The sequence below is a fragment of the Mus caroli genome, chromosome 15, assembly GCF_900094665.2.
Source record: "Mus caroli chromosome 15, CAROLI_EIJ_v1.1, whole genome shotgun sequence".
NCBI classification, from domain to species: Eukaryota; Metazoa; Chordata; class Mammalia; order Rodentia; family Muridae; genus Mus; species Mus caroli.
The window spans coordinates 14,999,926-15,017,862 of NC_034584.1; the positions used below are offsets into that span (position 1 = coordinate 14,999,926).

The 17,937-nt window shown below is 38.2% G+C and overlaps 1 protein-coding gene across 4 annotated transcripts in view; it reads left to right on the plus strand.

Moving 5' to 3' along the window:
- Cdh10 (cadherin 10) overlaps nt 1–17,937 on the plus strand; it is a 191,288-nt gene that overhangs the window by 121,191 nt on the left and 52,160 nt on the right. The gene's annotated exons all lie outside the window — the stretch shown is intronic.

Sequence of the window (17,937 nt, forward strand, 5' to 3'; positions counted from 1 at the left end):
AAGTTTCAGTGTCTCTGGTTTTATGTGAAGTTCCTTTGGGCCTTTTCTATGTCTGTCCCAGTTCCTGAATAATGACACAGGCTTATTCATGTGTTGATGCCAGGAGCTTACGCTGTACTTGTTGGTAACTAACTTGTAACTCAAACATCCCTTTTTTACTAAGTTCTCCTATATGGCTGGTTACCTCTCCTCAGTATCATAAATTCAACTTCCTCTGCTACACGGTGCCAAATTGTCCCACATCTGGTGCTTTCCCAGAGGTCCTCTCTCTGTCTGGACATCCCATGTTACTATTTTGCCTTTTACTATTAGTCATAGGCTTTATTTTATCCAATTAGAAGGTGCCTTAGTCAGGCAAGGAAGGACAGAGAAACATCTTCACATGGTGTACAAAGGCATCACACTAACAGAGGAAGTCAAGGAAAGAGCTCAAAACAGGAACATGAAGACAAGAACACTGATGTCAAGAAGTAAAGCTTACTGGCCTGCCTCCCATGGCCGGCTCCACCTGCTATCTTAAATATCACAGGACTATCTGCCAGGGTTGGCACCACATAATGGGCAGCGCCCACCTACATCAATCATGGATCAAAAAAGATGCCCTGCAGGCTTGACCACAGGACACTGTGGTGGAACATTTCTCTACTGAGTTTCTTTCTTCCCAAATGATTCTAGCTTGTTCAAATTGACAGAAAATTAACCAGGGCAGCTGATAGAGGACTGATTTCTCAGACAGCTGCCAGTCACTAGTTATCTCATACCCTTCCCTAACTTTTTAAAATAGTATTTATTCTTTGAGAATTACCTACAATGCATTTTGATCACGTTCACTTCTCTAACACAACTCTTCCCAAATATACCCTACTTGCTTACCTACTCAACTTACAGTTCTCTCTTTTGTTGTTGTTATTGTTACTGTGTGAGCCCATCAAGTTCAATTTGAGTTGCCAAATATTTTGGACCAGGAACCTGCCCTTGAGTATTGCCTCACCTACAGGGGTCACACCTGTTTAGACAATTGACTCTCTGTCTTGCTTTTCTGGTGGCTATCAAATGGGAGTAGCATCTCAAATTGGGATTGGCAGTTCATGCTCCCATCCCTTTTCCATTTTACCCAGCTTGAGATACTTGTAGCTAGTATGCAGTCTGTCACAATTACTGTGTGTTCATATGTAGAACTACCCTGCTCCTATCTAGCAAACACTGCTTACTTGTAGTCACCTACTATCTCTGACTCATAACAGTCCTTCTGGTCCATCTTCTTTGAATATTCCTGAGTCCTGTGGGGTCTCCTATGATGTAGGCATCCCATTTAGGGATAAGTACTTTGCAGTCTCTTCTTCTCTATATCTTGACTACTTGTGCATCTCTGTGTTAATCATCCTCTACTTCAAGAAAAACTCGTCTCCGATTACAGTTAAGAGATGAACTAATCTGTGGTGTAGCATGATGTCATTGGAAATCATTTTTATACTTGAATAATAGTAGTATATATTCTTCAGGGCTATGAGCTATCTATCCAGGCATTTCTTGGAGTGAGCCTCACATCTAGAAAGCATTATGTGGTTATCATTCTATTTAGGTTTCTATTGCTGTGATAAACACCATGCCCCAAAGCAACTTGGAGAAGTAAGGGTTAGGTGATTTTTTTTACGTGTCCCAAACACAGTCCACCACTGAGAGAAACCTAGCCAGGAAATTGAAGCAAGTAGCCGAAGGTAGATACCGAAGCAGAGCCCGTGGAAGAATGCTGCTTGTTACTTACACTTCATGACTCACTCACCATGCTTCATTACACGACTCAATACTACCTTTCCTTGAAGAGTTCTACACACAAGATGCTAGGCCATCCTACATAAATTATTAGTTTAAAAATACAAAAGGCCACAGGGACTTGCCTAGAAGCCAAACTAATGGAAGCATTTTTCAATTTATTTTCCTCTTGCTAGGTGTCTCTAGTATGTTACAGTTGACAATCAATCAATCAGTCAATCAACGAATCAGTCGCAGAGCTACTACCCAAACATATGCTGTTATTTCATCAGTAAGCATGTACTGTCAAGGCAATTATTATTATAGGTCACAGATTTGGCTGCTAGGTAAAACTGATTATTAGTACCCCTCCCCTTTTGGTAATATACATGGAGCCTTCTAGCACTGTGAGAGCTAGACAGTATGGAAGAAAATTCTAAATGAGTACCACATTCAGACTTGTTTTTTGTTCTTTGACAGATATATGTGATGTCTTCGCTTAGGGTCTTAGTGCTAAGTTCTAGAGGCTAACCAATAGCATTGGTAATACCCTGTAATGTCTGATTCTATGATATTCTATAGGCACACTATTCAAACTATTCAAAATTTCAAGGTATCCATTCCCAGCACTGAGGATTTTATTTGCTAGCATGTGGTATCTAATTGGGTTATTGTCACCTCGTTAAAGAGTCACTCCACTTAATTTCTTCTTACACATGTATAATTATACATTTTAGGAAGCTTCTATAATTCCCTTCCTTATACTTCAATTCTTATTATCTTTACATAATTGAGTCATAATAAAATTACATTTTATTTATTATTATTTTTCTTTCTTTTTCAATTTTTTATCATATATTTTCTTCATTTACATTTCAAATGCTATCCTGAAAGTCCCCTATACCCTACCCCTGTTCTGCTCCCCTATCCACCCACTCCTACTTCTTGGCCCTGGCGTTCCCCTGTATTGGGGCATGTAAAGTTTGCAAGACCAAGGGGCCTCTCTCCCCAATGATGGCCCACTAGGCCATCTTCTGCTACATATGCAACTAGAGACACGAGCTCTGGGGGTACTGGTTAGTTCATATTGTTGTTACACCTACAGGGTTGCAGACCCCTCCAGCTCCTTGAGTACTTTTTTCCAGCTCCTCCATTGGGGGCCCTGTGTTCCATCCAATAGATGACTCTGAGCATTCACTTCTGTATTTGCCAGGCACTGGCATATATTTCATTCTTTCCTTTATAATTCTTGGCACTATTTGGATATTCTGCAAGTTGATATTGGAAACGATGACATGAATTTACTGATGTAATAATGCTACTTCTAAGATAATCCAACAACTTTTTTCGTGTTGCAAAGAAAAAAATCTACATTTGTATATCTATTTCTAAAAGCTTTACTTATATATTTATATATTTACTAACTAAAAACCATTCATATATCATATTCCAAGTAGTAAAAATTTATACTAAACTGAAACTTAGAAATGAATAGTAACATGCTGTCTCTCCTCCCTTCCTACATCTCTCTCACTCTACCTCTCTGTTTCTTTGTCAACTTCTTGAGATGTGCTGAGATTAGCTTCACATTCATGTTCTTCCAGCCATGCCCTCTGTTCCAGTAGAGAACAAAATATTCTTAATGCAAAATTATAGTTTTAACATAATAACTATTCCTGGTTTTCACCATGTCATTTTGATGACTTCATTTAATATAAAATTTTCATGCATTTTAAAACAAATAACCTAAGATATATCCATTTTTCCTCCTCTTAAACACACTTACAAGATTTGACTTTGATGCCAATTTATTTCTAGTAATAAATAAGTGTGTGCTATCTAGTATGAATAGTTGCAGCAAAGAGGAAGTGCTAATATCTCTAGAAAATATTGGAATGTAGTTCAAAATATTTAAAGGTTTTAAAATTATATATATATATATATATATATATATTCTCTATAGTTTGCAAGTTACATATAGCATGTGAAAATTTATAGACATACATGTCTACACACATTAAAAAGTGGAATTTGGATACAGAAGACAAGAGATAAAACTTCTACACAACTCAGACTGACAATTCCACCTCTTTCGGTAATAAGACATAAGATTTTTGCCAGATAAGTACCGATTAAAAGGGTGGATAAATTAAGGAGAGCCATTAAAGATATGTCTGACAAGTATGGAGAATAAGTATCTTACTTCGATGAATTTATAGATATATAAGATACAGATATATAGAGATTGATGAGTGAAGCACCATCCCTTTCCTGAAGTAATTCACAATTCTTTTTATTGTAAAAAACACAATAAATTGAAGAAAAAAATTGATTTTTGTTTTTTCAGAACAGGGTTTCTCTGTATAGCCCTGGCTGTCCTGGAACTCACTTTGTAGACCAGGATGGCCTCGAACCCCGAAATCCGCCTGCCTCTCCCTCCCAAGTGCTGGGATTAAAGGCATGCACCACTATGCCCGGCAAAAATAATTTTTAATTAAATAATTTAAGACTATATGTCAGAGAATCTCTGTATTTCCTCATGTTGCACTTTACATTGTTTATTTTATTATATTTTATTAGGTATTTCCTTTATTTACATTTCAAACCTTATCCCTTTCATAGTTTCCCCTCAGAAAAATCCCATCCCCTATCTGCTCCCCTTGTTCACCAACCCACGCACTCCTGCTTTCCTGTCCTGGCATTCCCCTACACTGGGGCATTGAGCCTTTTCAGGACCAAGGGCCTCTCCTCTCGCTGATGACCAACAAGGCCATCCTCTGCTACATATGTGGCTGTAGCCATGGGTCCCTTCATGTGTACTCTTTGGTTGGTCCCTGTGAGCTGTGGAGGTACTGGTTGGTTCATATTGTTGTTCCTCCTATGGGGCTGCAAACCACTTCACTGGGTTCTTTCTCTACTTCCTCAATTGGGGACTCTGTGCTCAATCCAATGGTTGGCTGAAAGCATCCACTTCTGTATTTTTCAGGCACTGGCAGAGCCTCTAAGGAGACAGCTATATCAGGTTCCTGTTAGGGAGCACTTGTTGGAATCCACAATAATGTCTGGGTTTGGTGACTGTATATGAGATGAATCCCCAAGTAAGGCAATTTCTGAATGGCCTTTTCTTCAGTCTCTGCTCCAGACTTTGTATCTCCTCGCATGGATATTTTGTTACCCCTTCTAAGAAGGATTGGATACATGATCCAATATGTTCATAGAAGCCTTATTTATAATAGCCAGAAGCTGGAAAGAGCCCAGATGTCCCTCAACGAAGGAATGGATACAGAAAATGTGGTACATTTACACAATGGAGTACTACTCAGCTATTAAAAACAATGAATTNATGAAATTCTTAGGCAAATGGATGGAAGTAGAAAATATCCTGAGTGAGGTAACCCAATCACAAAAGAAAACACATAGTGTGCATCCACTGAAAAGTGGATATTAGCTAAGAAACTTAGAATACCCAAGATACAATTCACAGACTACATTATTTTTATGTACATATCACAGGCATATGTTAACTGTTCCTAGGATAACATTAACATTCCTTTTTTTTCCAGTTTCTCTTAGGGTCTCACAACAAAAGTACAAACAGTGACTTTGTGTATCTAAACATTATTCCTATTTTCTTTCCTTTATAATACCAGGAGGATGGAGAAACTCTGGCTTGTTCCCTGGGTTGTCAAGTTATACATTTGATACTCTGTGGCTTCCAGTGGAAAAGTGTCTTTATATACTTTAGAAACCAGAGCTTCACATAAAACCTCTGTAACCTCACTCTCCAAAACTGTTATAGCCCTGAAGCACTGTGCTCTCTTCAATTTGATGTGGAGGAATTAAATTAAAGAAATATTTGCATAAACCCCAACCATGAGTGCCACACTATCTAGCCTCGCTCCTGTGGTTTCCTTTCATGTTTTCCTCTCAGTATAGTTTAATTTCCTGTAAGCTGTGTGTAGTGTATAGAGGGGGAGGGACATTAAAGCAACATCTCTGATTTAGACTGGTACCTGTATGAGCTGCAAGGTCCATCACAGGATGTTTCTTCTAGAATCGTAAAAAATCCCTACTAAAAATTACAAAACCCAAAACAACAACAGCAACAACAACAAAACGCTCCTTGCTATGAAATCCAGTCTGTTATTTATGTTACATATATTTGGTTTTCGTAGTTGCTGCTTTTGTTCCTCTGTTTGTTCACACTTAGATGATGAAGGGGTTGGTTTGCCTTACACTTTCTGGTGACAGTCCATCATTGGGGGAAGTGGGAAGTAATTTAAACAGGAGCTTGATCAGACAGACACCTTGGATGAATGTTCCCCACTGGGTCACTCACAAGCTCATGCTTTGCTAGCCTTAATCAAGGCAAAAATATCTGTCTAGGAATGGAGCCACACTCAGTGGGTTTGGCTTTTTATATCAATTAATAATTAATACAATTTTCCATACAAATGCCTGTAGGCTGACCTGATATAGATAATCCCCCTGCTGAAATTCTCTTTGGTGACTCTAGGCTATATCTAGTTAATAACTAAGCCAATCAGTTCAGAAGGTTTGCGCAATTATTTAATGGGAAAACTCTACGTTTATTTTTCTGCCTTAGAGAGAAGCACCTCACTGTAAAAGAGGAATATTTCTTCTGTGACCTCCTTCAGGGCTTTTCCCATCTATCCTCAATCCATTCCACCACATCTAGTATTTCTAAAGCTTACCAGCAGACTTTGAATAATTCTTAATGGTTTCAAAGGGAGACCTCAAATCTCCTGTATCATACTCATAATTGTAATGGGCTTAATTTAACAATTCAAATGTTAGCATTTCCTAGATCTAAAGTCCAAACAAAACAGTTTTGTTTTGTTTTGCTTTTGGTGTTTCTATTTGTTTGTTTGTTTGGTTGATTTTGTTTTGGAGAGATCTCTATGACATGTTTTCATAGTGACAAACCAATGATATTTTTTGATGCTTTGTTAATGGCCACCACACCCTCAAAACACTGACTTAAAAATACTTCATTGTCTAACACCTAAATCCTTCATACTCATTCTGCCTCCAGCCCCAAGAATTGTTCAGTAATGTGATAATCAGTCTAAACACAATACATACAGTGTGTCTAAAATCCACTGTAGTCATTTTGTGATCTTTCGCTACTCCTATCTCTCCTTTTTATTTCTACTTATGAGCGAATTGTTTAATTGATATTTATAAACTGATCTTTGCATTCCTGTACCAGTATATTTACATAGCCCCTCTGGAAGGAACAGCTACACACAGTGAATCATTTTTTTGTCTTATGTTGCTAACAAACAACATTGTTCATCAGGATTTTTCACCTTTTATTTCGTTCACTTCCCAGCCCCAACTAACACGGATAACTGCCTAGTTATGTCTGAGCAGATATTTGCAGGCCTGTCCATGTTTTCAGCTTGGTTCTCATGCTAGATCACCTTTATCTGTTTATTGTATGCAAATGGGCCTCTTTGAGTCACTGATTCAGTTTTGATTTTGCTGCAGTGTTACTTTCTGGAACAGCTAGAGCATTATGTCAATGTTGATGACACCTCCTACACAGCATGGCATTTTTGTCACATGACTGTTTTTTAAAAATAAATACAAATTATTCCTGTTGTTTGAAAGGAAACAGAGCATAAAATTAGCAATGTATTGTAGAGAAATTACTCAACAGTTTCTGATATTTTAAGTTAGTGTATGCACACATGCACACACACACTTACATATACACAAACATTGAGGGAGATGCAAATACACACATAGACACAGGAAAAGAAAGAGAGGGGGGAGAGAGAGGGACGAGAGAGACTAATAAATTGAAATAGTGTTTCTATTGGTTAACTGATTAAATTTCTTTAAGAGATCCAGTCTGTTACAGATTCATTCTGATCTCCACTTTCTTTCCTCTGTCACTGAAATGGAGTCAAATACAAACAATTATCAGTATCTGAAGTATGATCACAGACTTTACTACTCTTTACATAGTAGTAAAGAGTTCCAGAAAAGGAATAGTATGATTGGTTTTTCTTAATTCCCTCTCTTTTATTGGAAGAGTAATAATTTTTATTATTATCACTAAATAATTCTCACTTTTTAAATATTATTTGATAAACTTATTGTTCTAATCTCTTTAATTAGTTAAATTACATCTAAAGTATTGTTTTTATGTAAAATTTGCTTACTTATTGATTTACTTAAAAATAAAAAGTGGCCTGAAATTGATAGGTGAAACTGATAGGTAGGACATGCTATGCTCCAAAGGTGTAGCTTCTCTAAAATTGACATTTTTAATTTCTGACTACCAAGTTGATGATGTTAGAAGGAAGGATCTTAGGGATGTGACTGGGTCATAGACAGTAAAATTCTTGTGATATTTACTGATGATTTTCAACTTCTTTGGTTGGAGAAGTGTCTAGAAGTTTCATGAACTACACATGAGGTGTATCTGTCAGGTAGTTGCTGAAGCCGTTAGATCAGTGGGAGGAGAGGCCCTTGGTCCTATGAAGATTCTATGCCCCATTATAGGGAAATGCAAGGACAAGGAAGCAGGAGTGCATGGGTTGGGAATCAGGGGGAGGGGAAGAGGATAGAGGATTTTTGGAGGGGAAACTAGGAAAGGGGATAACATTTGAACTGTAAGTAAAGGAAATATCTAATAAAAATAAAAATAAATGAAAAAAGAAAATATGTAAGAAGTTTGAAAGGGTTTGAAATGAAAGCTAAAATAAAATCTATCTATCTATCTATCTATCTATCTATCTATCTATCTATCTATCTAGATATATATATATATATACATATAATAATTAACAAGTGGTTCCAGGGAATTTAGAAGACTACTGTAATAAAATGTAAACAAGAAATACTACTTTTGGTGTTTCAAATGAGAACAAATATTCTACAGGGAAGTGGACCAGGCTATTCAAGTTATACTGTGCTAACAAACTTGTGCACTTGGTATCCATGTCCTAAGGCATTGTAAGAAACAGATTTTGAATGTGGAGTTAATTTTATTATCATCTATCTCTGAGACTATACTCATAATTGTTATTAGGATTTTGTAAAACTTACAATAGCATGTGATTAAAATTCAGAGTGCGAAAGTTTCAAAATATGTCTTTGCAGTTAATGAAGCACATGAAAACTTATTACCAAGAAAACGGTGACTGCTGAAGAGATTTGGGTTCCTTAGTGGAAGCCAAGTGATTTACAACACCACAATGGGAAAGGGACATTTCAGAATGTTGTGAAGCCTTTCCCATGTCAGGCTCAAGGGTATGAAAAATCTATACTCAATTAGAAGTTATAGAGCTCCACAGCGAACTGCCCACAGAGACTTATAAAGGAAGTTGTATCCTATAATCCTATTCTCTATGACTTCTACCCAAAGCACTCAGAAAGAGATTAAAGTATGTTCTATAGAAATGAAGCTAGCACTGCATCTGGCAGTATACAGTATTCATGTCCTGATCAGACTGGAAACACACATAATGTTAAAAGTGTTGCTTCAGCCGGGCGTGGTGGCTCACGCCTTTAATCCCAGCACTCGGGAGGCAGAGGCAGGCGGATTTCTGAGTTCGAGGCCAACCTGGTCTACAAAGTGAGTGCCAGGGCTACACAGAGAAACCCCCCCAAAAAAAAAAAAAAAAAAAAAAAAAGCAAAAGTGTTGCTTCATGGTACTTCAGACTCAAACTTTAAAGGCAGGCTAGGGAATGCATGTAACAATAGGAATCACTGTGAAGATAATGCATGAATCTGGGTTGAATCCAATGACTGAACAGAAACTCTAGCTCATTGGAAATGTCAGGAACATAAAAAGTCTGCCAAAAAAGGGAGAAAAGCACAAGATAATGAGTAGATACAGTCAAATGAAAGGCAAGCTAGACTACAATGGACTACTAATAATTGCATGATGACCAGACTGGCTAAAAGTACCTCATGCCAACCTACGATTCAGATGTTGAACATGTCACCATAGCCCCAAGATTTAATGTTCTGTTCTAGATTTTAGTTTTAGTCTATTGCAATGCTTTGTTGCTATTCTACTGTATACACTATCCCATCATTTGTACACTGGTGGCACATAACTAGATTTTTAATGTTTTTAGAGTTGTATAGCTAATTTCTGCCTCACGTCTCAGAAAACTGTAAATTTGTACTTTGTAGCATTGCTTGAAGTGTCACGAATCTTAAGTGTTTTGTCACGGTGATTGAAAAGGTCACAGAAACTCTCTACACACAAATCAATGTTCCTTTCAAGTCCTAAATGAAAGCAGCCTCTTTCTGTACAGTCTAGAAAGGCAGCTAGAAGTCGCTAACATCCTCAAGGAAGAAAACGCACATGGACAATGAGGAATCTGGCACAGTGACGGTTGACTTTCCACGAGTATCAGCTATCTTTTTACTGCCACTGTAAGAAAATTACCCACAATTCTTGATAAAGATGATTCACTGTGGTTCCTTCAAGAGAAATGGAGGGTGATACATGGGAGGAAGAATGCTTGGCAGATGAAGGAGGAAGCTGAGAACTCATATCTTCAACCATAGCAAAGATTCAGAGAGCCAAGTGGAAAGTGATAGCAATGCATTCAACCCTCAGAGAAGGCCCCTAGTTGATGTACTTTGTCCAGTGAAGAGGCAACTCCTACAGGTTCCACAGCCATCAGCTAAGAACCAAATATTTAGAGATGTGAGCCTACTCAGGAAATAAATCATGAAAGACATGATACCAAACTAGAACTTAAATTCTTTCTTTTGTTTGGAAGCAACCCAACCCATGGGTCTTGATTATAATAGATTGAACAAACTCAATTTCCACCAACACAATACCTATCCTGAAATGTATCTTGTGTGACAAACATTTACCTTCCTAAAGCTTAAATCAAAAAAGTGTTTTGAACAAGGTCTGTTCCCACATCCCTTTTGGTTTACAAAGCTCATTTCATACAAACTTAAGATGAATGCATGACTACATCAGAAGTACACTACATTTAAATATGCTAAGCATTCTTCAAATTTTGTTTGAGAATTTTCTTTAACCTCTGCAGCTTGCTTACATTTAAAATATTAAAACTGTTCAATACAGACAAGTGCAATAATAGCTTTTAATTGAACTTTTCTGAGTGAGAAAGTTAAGAAACATGGAGATGACTTTTAACTGTGCAGTACAGAAGCTGTTGTCCTATTTTCATTAGTTGTCATGTATCCTGCCATGTCCTTTATCTGCTGGGGAATTTACAAGGAGCACAGCAGGTTGTGAATTTTTAATAGGCTTTCCTCAAGGAAAGGAAAGGTCAGTATTAACATAAAACTCTTCTTAAAGATTTGTGACCAAATGTTTCACACCGGAAAACAGGTGTTACTGCAGAGCTAAAGCCACAAGAATCTCTTTTTCTCTTTCCTTTTCCTTTTCCTTTTCCTTTTCCTTTTCCTTTTCCCTTTCCTTTCCTTTCCTTTCCTTTCCTTTCCTTTCCTTTCCTTTCCTTTCCTTTCCTTTCCTTTCCTTTCCTTTCCTTTCCTTTCCTTTTTCCGTGTGTGTGTGTGTGTGTGTGTGTGTGTGTGTGTGTTGAAATACAATTTTATGTGTTCTCTTCTGTAGCACATACACTAAAACTGTACCCCTCAGAGCTCCCAGGTACTAAACTACCAACCAAAGGGTAGTTTACATACATGGGCCTGTCTATGGCTCCAGATACATATGTATCAGAGAAATGCCTTGTCTGGCATCAGTGGGAAGTGAGGCACTTGGTCCTGTGGAGGCTCGATGCCCAAAAGAAGGGACTGCTAGAGAGGCAGGAGTGTGTGGTGAGTGGGTGGGGAAGCACCCTCATGAAGGTGAAGGGAAAGAGAATGGGTTGAGGGATTTGTGGAGGGAAGACCAGAAAGGGGGGAATAACATTTGAAATGTAAAAGAATAAAATTATTAATAAATAAAAAAAGAAAGAAAACTTTGTCTCACGTAATAGAATAGCAGAACACAAACTCATGGAAATACTTTCTTCTTTGAAAGTTGATGTTACACATTTTTGAGCAGATGATTAATTGACCCCATCTCTTTGCATCATAAATACACGACTTGATTCAACTAAATTAAATAGGTTAATTTATAATAACATATAAATTAAATATTTATAAAAAGTAGAACAATGAAAAAGCAATAGTTATAAAGAAATAACTAATGTCCCATCTTAGTAAATAGGTTGGTATGTGAAATAGTGTTTTATCTGAAGTATAATATTAAGGCAAAGAAGCAATACCAGGGAGAATGTGGAGAAATTACACACACAAAGTGAAGTAAACTAATTAAGGAGGCTGATTAATGCTACCCTCTAGACTTAGTACTAACTGCTGTAGCCATTAACTCACAGCTGATCAGTTGTTCACGCTGGACCCACACAACCATGGCCCCATCAACAGTCATGGAATGATGGTGGACTCATAGGCCCCATCCTTTGATGAAACACTATAGACTTCTAGGCCCCATAGGATATTTGCAAACCTCAGGTCAAGCAGAGAATCTGGAAAAATCCAATAGGTCATTAAAACAAAATCAGTAGACTTAAAAATGAGAATGAGAGGCTGTGGTGAAAAGGATGACTCAAAGGTAATGGTTGCTTGGCAGGGAAAGTGGTAGTATACATTGTATACTTTGAAGGAAGATAAAATATTGTAACTTGTGAGTTGTTTAAGAGCCCACTGCCCCAGCCTGGGACTGAGAACAAAGCAGAACAGCCCCCAGGCATGCCAGGGCAGGGCTGTTGTTAAGGCATTCCTAAGAACATCTTGACTGTAAAGATGAAAAGAATGCAAGGATGCAGGCAAGGCTATCTGGCCAGAACCTCCCCTCTGTCTATTGCCCCTTGGCAGCCCGGTAAAGTCATACATCAACTGATTGCTATGTAAACAAAGATAAGCCCCCAGCCTACAGGAACAAAGTCCTGCTTTCTGTTAATGTTTGAATAAGCCAATAGTGTGTCGCTATGCTGAATTCCACACCCCTAAGCCCTTTACCCCATAAAAACCCCTAGCTTTCAAGCCTCGGGGTGACGTCCGTTATCTCCTGTGTGGGATACATGCCGGTCCGGAGCTCCGTAATTAAACGTCCTCATGTAATTACATCAAGAGATGGTCCTTCGTGATTTTTTGGGTGCACGCCGAATTGGGAATGGGGTGGGGGTTTCCTCACTAGGTCTAACATACTTATGTAAAATTGTCCAACAGCAAATTATAATTGATATGAATACATGTCAAAGAAAATAAACAATAAAAACCCTACTTTTATGAAAACCTAAAAATAAGACACTTGAACATGGGAAGATTAGATAAGAACTAGCTGAAGCATTTTTTTAAAATTTTTTTTTCTGACTCTAATTAAAAACATTGCCACCAATATACCAATTAGAAGGTATATAATAGAAGGCCCAACAGTGGGTACAGAACTCCTCATCACAGAATCAATCGATAGCCTGTAGTGCTTCATGAAAGAATGGGGCCTATGAGTCTACCATCATTCCAATTAGTCAATTCATGAGATTTATCTATGAAATGAGTTAATTACCCGTATCTTAGGAAATACGATACATTAGCTGAAACAAAATAGTGCGTCTAAGCCTGTCTATTTTATTTGAGTATGTCTGAATATATTTTTAACCATAAGCTAGTATTACAGCTGTACTCACCTTCATCTTTATCTTTATTCCAGTTTTAGTGTTCAGTCATGTTCAGTTCTTCTGCACTGTAAGATAGGACTTTTTTTTAAGTAATTCATCTCTATTGTAGAGCCTGATTTTTGAAGAAAACACGTATTCAATGTGCAGCTTCTTAACATGTAAAGTGCTACATTCGTAGCTGTCAATTGCTTCTCTTAATTATATCCTTTTTGGACAAAGTAGACATCTTTTCATTTTCTGGTTCTTAAAACCACAGTCTGACTTGCAGCCGCCTCATTTAGGTTTGCTGCTACCATGTTCAATTTTTGAATCCAGCAGAAACTCTCACAGTATGTGGTCCAATTACAAGATTTAATTTTCACTCTGTAGTCTTAAGTGAAGGTATAAACCCAGCTGTGATTTTTTATCCTAATTCAGATTTATAAAAATTCAAATCCCACTGTATAAATGTACAATCTCAAAAGCTTTCCTTTTGCATATTAACTGATTCGAGTAGCAGAACCATTTTGAATCATTACCTTCTTGCTTGATATATTCCCGCACCTCTGTTCTAAGCTCTGTATTCACCATTGTCCTTAGATACACAATTTTTAAAAGGGAGACTTTCTTAAGTTTCCAAGTTGTATTCAGACCTCATCGGGTAGCTTAGATATTACATGCTTAAACAGATACACATTCACTCCTGTGAGCTGTTTAAAGAGTTTTCTCTGTATTTGCTTTGCAGGTCTCCTTTGGGTCTTCCATAGAATACAGGTGGAATTTTGCATTTGCTTCTAAAAGCATCTGACTATGTAGAAAACTCAAATCAAAGTAATTGAATGAATAGCAAATAAAACTTGAATTGTCTACTTGTGAACCGCAGTACTATCTGGTGAAATGATTGATAATACCAACAGCACTGGGTTATGTTTCTCAGACTGAATAAGAAATGTGTAATGCTTAGAGCTGCCACTTGTAAGATGACCACAGTGTTGCAAATGTGTATAATTTGAGAGTTTCTGAGAAATCAGGAACAATTTTAGATACTAATAACCATCAATCGGTTGATTGCTTGAGAGGGATTCCTGGAATCTGAGAGTTTCTTGTTTAACAACTGATATTTCCTGAGTTTACTTCTCTTGCATTCTTGCTTTCAAATAGCTACGCCCTCAATAAATAGCTCTTTGTTCCCCAACTTCTTTTCTCTCTAAAGGACCCATACATTTCAGATACCATTAACCATTATACCAGTAAGGATTAATTGTTTGATTTAAATTGAGAATGGAGCTATACACAAAGCATATTGCTAAATTCTAATGAGCATATGATATCACAACAAAGTAAACAATTTTTTTATAAATGTAGCTGTAACTAGCAATAAAATCCTATATAAATATATTCAGTTTTGCTTATATTTATGCTATATACTGACTTTGGGGGCTAGGCAGATGACTGAGTTTGTCCTGTGGTTGCTATGCAAACATGATCTACCAGAAGCCATCACCCTTAAAGAAGCTTAAACTCCCTCTTCTAAAGACCATTAACTGTTTGTGGCTGCTCAGTTAATAGTGGAGGCTCATGAACCACTTCCAACTCCATTTTATGTTATTAAACGGCCTGATCTTATACAGGCTGTCCAATAGCATCCATATCTACCATGCATCCATGTGTGCAGAGGTCCAGAAGACAATATTTTTCTCTGGTTTCTCTGTCTGCTTAAAACCTCCCTCTTCTTCTGAGAGGCCACCTCATCTCTGAGTAGATGGTGTGGTAAGATGTCTCACTTGTGGCTGAGCTCTCCCCCATCACTTATCGTCCATAGGTTTTAGAGTTATGTGTGTCTCCATTAACCACCATCCTCTGCAGATAGACTTTTCTGATGAAATCTGAGAGCTTCACTAATCTGTGCATAGAAACAAATGAATTTAGAGAGTAATTTGACACTGTATCCATTTAACAAACTAAGTGTTAGGATCATCCCTGAGCCTATGAGCATGCCAACCATGGGTTTTTGGTTAGATTTGCCATCCTGGGCATTTGTTTTGTTTTGGTTTTTCTTCTGGGGAGCAGGTCTTAAATTTAATCAGAAATGGTTGATTACCGTCCTATGATTGATGGCAATGCTGCATCCATGGACACAATCTTGCCATGTTGGATGTTATTTCTGTTCACAAGGTTTAGAGCATTGCAAAGTTGTTCACATTACTCCCCTTTAGAAGCCTGCACAGGACCTTCCTTATGGCTGTTAGCCAGCGGGGAAGAAATTCTGTAACAGCTGGGATTCAAACTGTCCTATGAGCAATCTGTACATTGTCTTCAGCAGTAAACACTACTATGAAGTTCTCATTGGAGAACTAAGAGCACCAAGACTAGCTTTTCTTGCTTTGTAAATCCCTAGGACATTTCTGACAAAGACCGTAGGAGTTATCACACACCAGACACTGGGCATTTAATTTGGCAAATGGTGACTTCTACAATGAACAATCCCCTGTATAGGATAACTAATTAGACATTTTATATGAATATACCCAAGAACGAAGCTTTCAAAATAGTAAGTTTCCATATGGCCTTTTTTAAAATTTAATTTTATTTGTAATTCATTTATTACACTCCATATTCCATTCCCCGTCCCCCTATCCACCCTCTGACTGCTCCACATCCCACACCTCCATCCCACCCCACCCTGTCTCCACGTGGATGTCCTCACCCCCACTCCACCTGACCTCTAAACTCCCTGGGGCTACCAGCCTCTTGAGGGCTAGGTGATAATCTCTGAATGAGGACAGAGCTGGAAGTCCTCTACTGTATGTGTGTTGGGGGCATCATATCAGCTGGTGTATGCTGATTGGTTGGTGGTCCAGTGTTTGAAACATCTCAGGTGTCCAGATTAATTAAAACTGCTGGTCCTCCTACAGGATCGCCCTCTCCTCAGGTTCTTTCAGCCTTCCCTAATTCAACAACAGGGGTCAGCTTCTTCTGTCCATTGGTTGGGTGCAAATATCTGCATCTGACTCTTTCAGCTGCTTCTTGAGTCTTTCAGAGAGCAGTCATAATAATCCCTTTTTGTTAGCGCTTCAGAGCCTCAGTAATAGTGTCAGGCCTTGGGACCTCCCATAGAGACAGATCCTACTTTGGGCCTGTTGCTGGACCTTGTTTTCCTCAGGCTCCTCTCCATTTCCATCCCTGTAATTCTTTCAGACAGGGTTATGGGTCAGAGTTGTGACTGGGATGGCAACCCCACCCCCTCACTTGATGTCCTGTCTTCCTGCTGGAGATGGGCTCTATAAGTTCCTTCTCCCTACTGTAGAGAATTTCATGAAAGGTCTGTCCTTGTGAGTCTTGGGAGTCTTTCACCTCCCAGGTCTCTTGTGCATTCTAGGGTGTTCCCCCAACATCCTATTTCCTGAGGTTGCCTGTTTACATTCTTTTTGCTGGGCCTCAGGGCTTTATTTTCCCTCACCCAATACCAGACCAGGTTCCCCTCTACCCCACACTGCCTCCCCCACCCAATCCACTTTCTCTCCCAAGTCCCTCCCTCCCTCTCCACTTGTGATTGGTTTCTTTTCTCTCCCAAGTGGGACTGAGGTGTCCGTAGTTGGGCACTTTGCTTGTTGAGCCTTTTGCAGGCAAATGGATGGAACTGGAAACTATCATCCTGAGTGAGGTAACACAGACCCAAAAGGACATGCATGGTACGTACTCACTAATAAGTGGATATTAGCCAAAAAAATAAATTAATTAAAAATTAAAAAAACATACAGAATACACAAGATACAGTCCATATGGCTTTTAAAAAACATCCTTACAGTTACTTATTGTTCCCCCAACTCTTCTCAGTCCTGCAATCCCATCACTCTCCCAGTTAAAGTTCCTTCCTCACCATTCACTTCCCCCTTGCATATGAAATTTGTAGGCCATGATCTATAGAAATTAAGAAAGCAACACAAGAAGGTATATTATTAAGTTTAAAATTTACATTTTATTGCGTATATTGAAACTGTAATAATTGCATATACAATACTAATGGCTGTAGTTATGATCCTGGTAATTTCAAAGTAATTTCTCTTAATTTGGTAACATGTTTCTTCTACGAGCTAAGAATCCCAAAATAAGATGTTAGCCCTGGAGACTGCCATATTATCTGGAAGATGCTTGGGACCCATTACTAACCCAGACTCAACAACCTAGAATTTACTTCTTAGTCATAGAAGGGTTTCCTGTTCAGTCTCCCAAAGGCATAACTTACTGATCCATGCATTTCCATACCTGGCTGGCTTGCTTTAAGGATACCTTTGAAAAGGAGTTCAGGTAGAATTTTCTTATGATACAGGAATTCTTGGGTCCCTAGTTCAGCTGCAGTAACTTGTGCACTAGACTGGTATGTACATACGATCCCAAATACAACTCTGTTGAAATAATTCTGAAAGGTTTGGTGTCACAGTCTTGCCTCTTTGCAGATTTTAAGAAGATAGCTTGACAAGGTACAATATTAGTACTTACTTTATTTTATATTACTTATTATTA